Source organism: Ambystoma mexicanum, chromosome 7p (assembly GCF_040938575.1).
Source record: "Ambystoma mexicanum isolate Mex_15411 chromosome 7p, UKY_AmexF1_1, whole genome shotgun sequence".
In the NCBI taxonomy this organism is placed as follows: domain Eukaryota; kingdom Metazoa; phylum Chordata; class Amphibia; order Caudata; family Ambystomatidae; genus Ambystoma; species Ambystoma mexicanum.
In genome coordinates, this window is record NC_090939.1 from 196,409,580 (window position 1) to 196,420,087 (window position 10,508).

The window sequence follows — 10,508 nt, forward strand, 5'->3', positions numbered from 1 at the left end:
ACCACCCAGGCTCAGGGTCTGCCAGCGCAGGCTGTGTTAGCACTTGAAGAGTCCCTGGAAGATTTCCAGGAGGTCAGGAGGCACACCGTAGGTACACGCAGGGCTGCCCTGACTGAGGCACGTGTCCCTGGGGCAGTAATGTCATCTGCTGCCCCGACTAGCCGGGTGTTGGCAAGTGCATGGGCAGATGCAGCCGACACCACCCCGGTTGTGAGTCTACCATCCAGGACAGTCCCGGTCACAGACCCTGGCACAGCGGATGTTGCTGCGCAGGGTCCATTCCAGGGCCCATACTGATCAGGGCGGCATTTGCCAGCCAGGGTCCGGACCAGTGTCCAAGAGGAGGAACGTTGCACCTGCAGTAGAGGCTGGGACCCCAGACACAGCTCCGGCCTCCGGCAGGTTGAGGAAGAAGCCTTTCTGCGTGCAGGAACTGGACTTCCTTGTGGACTACGTGCAGGATCACGACCGTGATATGCTAGTGGGGCCAAATTGTCAAACTACGGCTGCCCATCGTATGTCCCACTGGAAGCAGGTTGTGGATTGTGTGAGTGCATTCGGCCATGAGGTGCGCAGAGCCCAAGAGTGCAAAAAGCGTTGGGATGACCTCAAACGCAGTATTAAGGCGAAGCGTGCCTTTAATTACAACATGACTCTGGTGACTGGCAGTGGGCCATCACCTGAGGAGGAAGACCTCACTCCGCACGAGTCAGTCGTTGTGGGGTTCATACCGACAGGATTGGTCAAAGGAGTGGGAGAGATGCTGGACTTTGATGCCACGTCCAGTGAGTGTTGTTGCATGTTTGCCGAGGCCATGTGTGGTTTGCTTGTGTGATGTGTGGTGCTTGACTGGATGATCATCGTATTATGTGTCCAGGATGACCTGCATTTCATGGCATTTGACCATCCATTCCATGCCCACTCTGGCTCAGTCCTGCATCACACACATGTTTACGGTGTCACATTCTGTGTGGGGCACAGGCCTCCCCTGTTTCAGGCCCCCTGTCTCTGTTCAACTGGTTTTGTGGTTTCTGCACACATGGGTGTACTACTGAGGGTTCATCATGTCTCCTGCTTACTGTCCCATTATCATCTGCTGTGTTGTCAGTTGACTTAGATGATGCAATTGACGCTAGTCATGTCATGATGCCTGCCCCCGGAAGACCAGACCAGGCCCAGCAGCCCCGGAAGCAGGCATCATGCCACTTGGAGCATGCCCAAAAGCCCCAGTTAGGGGCTGTTTGGGAACAGTCCTGGCGCCTATGGCGCCAGGCTCATAAAGATAAAGTCAGTCCTGGCGCCATGGTCGCCAGGCTCATTATTGATAACTTCCCCAAAGCAGACCATTCTGCATACTCACCTGAGGCAAACCATGCTGCATGAAGACTCAAGCCAAATGAGGCTTAGGAGGGACTATTTTACTGAAGGGACTATTTTGTTACTTGGGTGGGGCTGTGGAAGAATACTTACCTGGATCATCTTCCAAGGCTATTTAAACCACGCCCGGACAGCCACACGTGCTTTGCGTTATTCTGCTTGCTGCAGCGTAACGCTCACCGTGTTTTCAGCAGCTCCAGTCTTCAGCCATGCCCGCTTCAGTCCTGGGAATCCTGAAACAAGAAGACAAAAAGGATAAAGGTTAGAACAGGAGTTTTAACTTTAATCCTTACCTGAATCCTGATCGATTTTGCCACGGAACTGAAAGACAGAAGTCTTTGAAGCATCGCTTCGCATTTCTACGGCTCCACGCTGAACTCACCTGCTTGGTGGTACTTCAGCATTCCATCACGCTCTCTCCATCTCGCGGCCGCCCTCCGACACCTAAGGAGACAAAGACAGCAAGGTGAGCAAGGGGACTCTCAAGGCCATACAAGCTACCCCCAAGGACTTACCTGATTTACCACAGGGGGTACTCCCCTCATTTCGGGTCGGCGCAGTCAACTCCGCTTCATCGCCGTACCCCGGCCCCTAAGGGGAGAAAGCAAGGACAATACCAGTTACCCTCCACAAACTTCCCTGATTTACCACGGGGGTCTCACCTCATCTCGGGTCGGCACAGTCAACTCTGCTTCATTGCCGTACCCCGGCCCCTAAGGGGAAAAACACAATAGACTTACCTGAATCTTACCGAGTGCCATTTGGAAATCTTCGAGTGGATTAATCGGCAACCTGCAAGGAATCGGACAGAGTGAAGAGCAGATATTTGAACTCTTATGAACAATTGAACTTTAGAGTCAATACTGGAACTCACCAATTCCTTTACGCCAGTGAAGTAACTGGTCATCAACGCGCTGCGGTCGACGCAGGATGGAGAGCTCATCCTTCCAAACCATCAGGTGAGACTAAGGAGGGGACATCAAGAGTGATTAGTGGGAAGACAACGGGAGTGGGGAAGGTGGGTTGACACTCAATTCCACAGGTGGTTTATTCCTCTTCTCCTTTGCAGAAGAATATTCTTGCGAGCCAGACAAACTAGGCTGAGCGGGCCAGTCCAGTCAGTCATCTCGGAGCTACACGTCACGCTGGTGGAAATAACAGCGGCCCAGTTCCGGTCGACGCCCCCGTGGAAACCAGGTGAGCGTAACAAGTCAACACTGTCTGCCAATACACAGGTCTCTGGTCACCCTTTAGCTGCCATGCAATGCCTCCCTGCATTTCCACTTAGGGGGGTTGGGGGGTTTGCTTGTAGCCATGCAACCCATTGCATGCACATTGCTGCACGTGATGCCAGAACTTGCCCTTGCACTGCCTTCACGTTTATTGATGGACATCATAATGTACTTGTTCATGTAGATAGTGGGTAACGTACACATGTTCTGCACTGCATCAACCCACTTCTGAGCCGTGTCACACCGTTCTACATGCCTACTCACTGATGCAATGTCAAAGTGACCTGACATGTATGGTCAGTTTTTCATCCCTTATCTGTCATGAATGCGACGGGCACAGGTGCATCCTGTGACACATGTACTCAGTATTGGAACTCCCTAGTGGTTGTTTCGATGATTTGATTGGTCAATCTGCAGCCTATACTAACTGACACAGGGCGCGGATTGATTGTAGCCTGCCAATTGGGTTGTAATGACTGTGGAGCTTCCTTCACGTGTGTATGTGTGCACTTCCACATACATCAAAGCAAGCAGCGCTGTAGGTTATGCTGGTGATATTTCTGCATTGCACACGTTATGTGGAACTGGCATGATCCTGAAGGTTCACTGTTGTGCAGTATGTGTATGCCCAGGCCCACTTAGCAAATATGGTGGGTCCTGGGCGTCGACATTTTACACAAGGAATGATGGAATAGTGCCCATTCATAGCCCAATGTGCTCAATCAGGCCCAGAGGGGTGTTGTGGAGGCCTCATATCCTGCAGCTCGGACAGTACTGGGCGTTATGGTACCTCCTGCCTGGTTGCAGGCACTTGCTTTGCTTGGGACATTCACTATATCTACATGGCACATGCCACCCGATACGGAGTGAGGTGCAGATGGATGGAGCTATATTGCTGATGATGCATTAGTGATGCATGTCTACATGCATGTTATCTGTGTCATTGTGTGTTTGGATTCACTTGCAGCAGTGGTCAATTAGCAATTCTGAAATGCGTATGCTGTGTTGCATCTCTTAGTTGCCATCTGTCTTTTATGCCTGTGACATGTGCCTGACAGAGGTGGCGTCTGATGGAGTTCATATACTACATTTTGTACTGTGTAGGCTTGGCTATTTAGGCACATCAATTAATGTTTTTGAGATGTGTTTGCATGTCAAGGCCACTGGATGGATGCCAGGTTCTCATTCGTGTGTGACATGTCTGCTTCATGTATTGGCTGTCTGTGTGATGTCTATGTGTGTGTTGTGCGCTTCTGACATGTGTACTAATGTTTATTTTTCTCCACTTTGCAGATGATGACGCAAGGGAGCCAGAGAATGGTGTTGTCATGCCAGACACAGGGTTGCTATCACACCAGCAACCCGGCACAAGTGGGGGTCATGGGGTGATAGGCCAGGAGAACCAGATGATCACTCTGACGACAATGTCGAGTTGGATGTGCATCGGGTCCATTCATCAGGGGTGAGTGATTCTGATGTGGACGCTCCTCTGTCCGCAACACCTGCACTGGGGGGCCAGACGGTGGTGGGACCTCCGCCTGTGGTGGATCGGGACGCAGGGTTACCCTCCACACCAGTTGCTTATGTGCCTGGGGCATCACGTCAACGGAGGAATATAGTCCTGCAGCCGCAGGCGGTGCCCACCAAACAAGGACATCGGCTCCTTGGGCCCCGCAGGTGTCAAGCCCAGCAACACGGTGGCCGTGCACCACTGGGGTATACTGAGTGGGAGCAAGCCATAGTTGCCAATTCAGAACACCAGGGGGCAGCAATTGATAACATCGCTGAGAGCATGGAAGGTGTGGCCCAATCTGTGCTACCCCCTGCTAGGCAGGTGGAACTCCAGTAGCGGGCGGCACAGTCCACGGCCCGCTCGCTCAGGCTGGGCATGGCAGCCTCAGACAGGGCACGCCGGGCTGAAATGGTGTCTCTGCGTCAAGCAATTGCTGCTCACGCAGAGGCACACATGGAGGCCATGAGGGTTGAGTATGATTCCCTCAGATCTACTCTGGGTGTGCTCTTGATGTCCCAGAGGAAGCGGTCAGAGGAGAGGTTGGAGCAGCTAGAGAGTACCATCTCGGCTGAGCTAGATGCTTGCTGGGAGGTATACCAGTTGTCCAGTCAGGCCATGCAGGAAGAAGCACGCGTATCACGCAAGGTTCTACATGCTGACCTCCGTGTCATCGCCGCACAGAACCAGGCTCACCCGTCCCGCAGACTTGCTGCTGACGAGGAGCAAGCTGTGCCTAGGCGTGGTCAGCCTTCATGAAAACATTTGATATGCCGCCAGTTCCCGGTGCACGAGAGCTCTTTAGATTTGTAATTATATTAGCTATTGTAGCCTCCTCAAAATCAAACTCAGTGAGAGGCATTTTTGGGTTTCTCTGGGTACCAAGGTTTTCTTTCAATGTAGTGTATTTATATACCATGTCGATATGCTCAACCCATGCTCCATCTGATATAGGGTTTAGATCAGCAGGCATCAATGTCTTACGGTGGTCGTTAAAATGTGACCAGAACTTATGGTCATTTAGAACAGCAAATTAGAAGTGCTAGACTTTTGTGTAGCATCAGCCAGTTTCTATAGCGAGTAGCCAGTTTTTTGAGGGGCATCTTCTTTGTCAGGTCACACAAGGTATGGTCACACCTGATCCTGGTACGTGCATTGCTATTTATGTGTGTTTTGGTCGCAATGGCTGGATCAAAAGGTGATCTCTTGTTTTTAAGGCTGTGACGCACAACATTGTAGCTGTTTTCTTTTGAGTCTTATCACGTGGTCCAGGTCCCAATTAGTTGTTGTTAAAGCAGTTTCGATATTTAGTTGGTCTTTCCACAGCGAGGCATTGGTGTCCCTGATGTTGGCAGAAGACCAGTGCAAACGGTTGCCTTGTACATTTGTACTGACCTGATTTCTCGAGATCAAGCTCTTGCAGGCTTTAGGTAAGTGGTAACTCCAATTCAGAGTTGTATGGTCACTTAGCTTGTTGAAGCGTATCGAAACAGGACTACAGCTAGTAATGGACTGACAGTCAGCTGTGATGTAGTTCAGATGCAATTTAGCCGTTCCATGTGTCCAAGTGGCAGTTCCGCATACTTTGGTGTCATTTACAAGTGGAAGATGAGCCAGCTCGAGGGATTTCAGGTAACATGACCACAGACGAGCATGCGATGTTGGTGACAATAGTTGTTCAACGTTGATATACGTAGCATTCTAGTTCTATGCAGTCTACTAAGGTACTCATGTAGAAACATAAGCATTGTGTGCAGCATACATGATGGAGGTGCAATATTCATAAGCTTGCCATGTTGAACAGTGAAATGATAACTGTTTTTTTTATTAGAGTTTTGGGTACAGTGAAACATGTAATAAGTAGGTAATGAAAACCACTTACTACATAATGGCATTATTATAGACAAAACACAAAGAGACAACATAACATACAAATATGAGCATATACACGAAAATTGAAGTAAGGAAAAAAACAGCAGTAGTAGCAGTAAGTGTTCATAACCTAACTGATTATTTTTTTGTAGAGAAATGATTGCTCTGTTTCAAAGGTGCTACTTACCCTATGCATATATATCACATGATTTGACTGTACCCTAAGGGAATTACTGTAAGAACATACTTGAAGGATAAGTCTACAAATATAGTACCTTTTATATTTTTAATTCCTGACTGTTACTGAAGAAAAGCATGTGGCCTAGATATGTCAGTAAAGGAAAAAAGGGGAAGCCAGACATGTGATGTCATCAGTGATGTCATCAATGACATTTCTGATGTCATCTTTGATGTCCTGGGTGTCAGTGTTAACAGTGCACAGTGGTGGCGCGAGTTATGGTTGCTTAGCTTATCATAACTGGCGAATTTCAAGGGTTTTTTGGTTTTACTTCGAACCATAACGTCCCGTTAACAAAGTTCTTTTAGTGAATTTCATAGGTTTTTAGTAGCGCAACTTAACCATAACATCCCTTTAACAGCGTTTTTTTTTACTGAATTGCATAGTTTTTTAGTAGCGCAACTTAATCATAACATCCCTTTAACAAAGTTTTTTTGCTAAAGTTGATCGGTTTGTAGTAGTAGCACGTAACCATAATGTAAAGTAACATCTGACTTCATTGCATACCTTGTGGAGAATGCCACATGACCATATGCTGGCGCACAGCACGGTGACGTGTCCGAGAATCCGTACACACTTAACAATAAGATGTATGCCTCGTGGACAGTGTGCAAATACATTTTTTACTGATGTAGGAACTTCCACCTTGAACATTTCCCTTGCACAGCTCGAACACTTATTCGTAGTCAACCATTAACAATGTAGTGCACAGTACATACTTTTAGAAAAAGTACTAGTTATCTGAAAACGACATGAACTAAGGCCATCCCTCCTACCCAAGTAACAGCACCACTGCTGTAATGAAGGAGCATGAGAAACACTGCCCATACCTTACAAATAACACACGCACACCATTTTCCCCCGTCCACCTACCCCCCATATTACTGTTTGGTGCCTCTTTACTCATTTCCGTCCGCAACTTTCCTTCTTCGCTGTCCTTCCCAAAAAAAAGCCATCAGTAAACAAAGTAAATGTTCCTTTAAGAACCACCTTTCACAGTTAAAAAATATTTTTTTAAAAATCACATACACTACTTTATATTTCTCAGTAAAGGACATAGACGCAATAACATTTGTCATTAACAATCTAGATTTCCAAAGCAGTAACGTGTGCTACTGAAAAAGAGGATTTCTTTTCCAAGATGGCCACCATAGAAAGGGAAGGCGGTTGTTCCATACATGGTCCCTCTTCGCTTTCCATGGCAGCCTGCAAATAGCAGAAAGGAAACGCTGTTAACATATTACCACCAGCACTTTTTTCCTCCCTTTCAAATGTATGGTAATGTCGAACAACTTTACCACAAAGCCAGTCCCAGGTGGACATGGCCACTGTAATCCTATCCTCCCTTCTGGTCATGGCCAGTAGCCACATTGTGCAGATCATGACCTTATACCATGACCCCGACATTCTCCCCACTCCCCATGGCTGCCTCCTACCCCATAGTCAATAAACGTATACCGCCACATTTTTAACTACATTACAACACTTGTGTAATACGAAAACGCTCCCACATCTCGTCACATAACCAACCCTAATGATATTGTACACTTTTTTGGATGACGTTCCTCTCCAGCGTAGCCAAATGCGCCATAAGCACCTACATGCCGTGACGCAGAACCTGCAAATGAACACACAGCAACGTACAACGTAGCACATTACATTTTAAAATAATAAACTGTTTTTAAAGGAAAACATTAACAATTTTAGAATTTGTAAAGTACTTTAATTTCACAATAAACTGTCTGAGACCATCGGACTATTCCCATTTTCAATCAAATAGTAACTTTGTTTGTTCGGTCGTCATCGAAAATGTTAATCGTGAGGCACACGTTGATCTGTTCGCATACACAAAGTATTTGCTTTCGATAAAGCAACCTCTTCGGTCGCACAATGATTTCCAAGATGTCGGCATGAACTTTGGCCTACACCACCATAAAAGATGTTATGTTACTCCTAATGGCCACTCCAGCGTATGGACAAATGGGGCCGAGCCGGTTGTCCCACAATACAGTGACAGTTAGGCAGCCGGTCACGAGTACGTGCATCTGGCGTCCACAGATCCCATCACTTGGCATCTGGAATCCATGGCAATCACAGTACGGCAGAATGTAGCTGTTCGAAAAACGTAACAGAAACTACATATCAATACCCAACCTTTACCAAACAATTTCAAAAAAGACAAAAACAACGTGGAAACTGATACACAAATCAATGTGGTCATACATGACATTTTAAAGAAATAATAGCATTGAACATGCGTGAACCTAATGGTAGCCTACAAACGGCGAGAATCTGCACTCTCCATAAGTTTTTAAAAAAATGACAACTACACAGAAAGACAGTACCTCAGTTATAATGCCAAAATTATTGTTCTGGTAATAAAAAATAAAAACTTGTTCCAGTGTAGAGTCGTCAAAAGTAAACTTACACGATATTTACCATCTCCATTTTCTTCGTTAAACCCAGACAGCGATGTACTTGCAGCAAAGAATCTTCTTCAACTGATATTACATGTGTCTTACAGACATTTTGAATACATAACCTTATCAAATGGCATTTTTTCCAAACTTGCACTCCCTGCATTCTTACTGAATTTTCCCTTTCGCTCAAGGTCAAAAAACAATTGACCCTTATGAGTTCAGTCGGATGCGTGGGCCTACTGAGCTCGCAACCAAAAAAGCAAACCAAGTAACCTTCACTCAGAATGAAAATACATTCTGACTTTGCAACAACATATCTGAATGCATGCATGAGAACTGCTACTCCCATACACTTGCAGAACCGCTGTTTCCATCAAACAGTGCAGGTGCCTGCCTTGGTTAACAAGTGCAATGGTGCGTTGTTTTATATGTGTTACCGGCGATGTCCGAGTACACCAAAACACGAATGAAAGATGGCGAGCGCAACGACAGAATCTGATGCTCTTCATGCCGTTCAACATCCAATCAGTGAATGCGCCACATGTCCGCGAACATGACGCTATGGATTAGCCAATCGGTATCTTGTCCGCGGAGCGAACAGGGAAGTGTGTCCACGGAGCGGACATAGATATCACTAATTTTTTCAGACATACTTTTTGGTTGTTTTAAAGAAAACTACTGGACGGATTGGCACCAAATTTACAAAAGCACGCTTTTGGGACCAAGCTCCTGCTCCTGCCTCAAATTTGGTGAAAATCTGTCCAGCCGCTTGGGCTGTAGATGTGCGCAAAGTTTTTCCCCCATTCAGTCTATGGGAAAAAAAGACGTTTTGGGAACCCCCCTTATAACATTTCCCCCCATGGACCAAACATCACCAAAATGTGCACAAAAATTCACAGTGGCCCATACACTTTTTTTTGCAAAGTTTGGTGCTGATTCGTCCAGCGGGAGCAGAGATATACGCCACCCGAAAAGTCCTCTTCCTATGGAAACAGCAACTTAACCATAAAATCATTTGTTACTTCACTGACTAATAGCAATACTGGTAGAAACCCATAACTTTCACCTAATATCTGTGTATGTTAGCATTCACACACCTCTCTGGTAGCTTCTAATTTACGTCTACTATCTAGTCTATGCAATGGTATGCATACCTTTCTACATTATGTGATTGTGCTAATATAGGGCCACTGTCTATGCAGGAGTTTGTGTGCTGTTTTCATGTGGCTACTGATCTGTGTCCTGCATCTAAGACTACATCCTCTGTGTGGCAGCTATTTCTAAATTGGTCCTGTACCAAGTCTAGTGCACAAAGAACCACATTGTGACCTGCCAGTATTGACAATGAAATGCCACTGTTTGTTTTTCTGATTCCAGAAAATCTGAAGGGGGTAAGGCGACTTGAAGGGAGCACCCATGCATATTTCAATCGCTGCGGGGCAGCATATCATGCTATGGGTTGAGATTGCATTGGGAAGGGGCCACAACCAGAGACTCTATATCCCTTGATTTCTTTGGTTGGGTGTCCAAAAGGCTTCTGTCCCCCAGACCTGGAAATTCCCCAAGATAGCCCTAACCTACTCTTCTCCTTTTCCATTCTACTGCTATCCTACACCTTCAGCCCTGCTCCATTTATTCTCTCCAACCTCCTTATTTCCTGCTCGAAAACGGTCTCTGTCTTTTACCTCATGCGTGCAACTCCTGAATCCCACACCACTCCAGGCTTCATACCTGTTTATAGAATTTACCAGGATAGCCAGTATGATTGCTAATTGTTTAAATGAGTTCAGCTGGTAATGTGCAGGCAGTGAGCCCACTGATTGTCTTTCTTGCCAAACGACTACAAGTGCCCCAGCTGC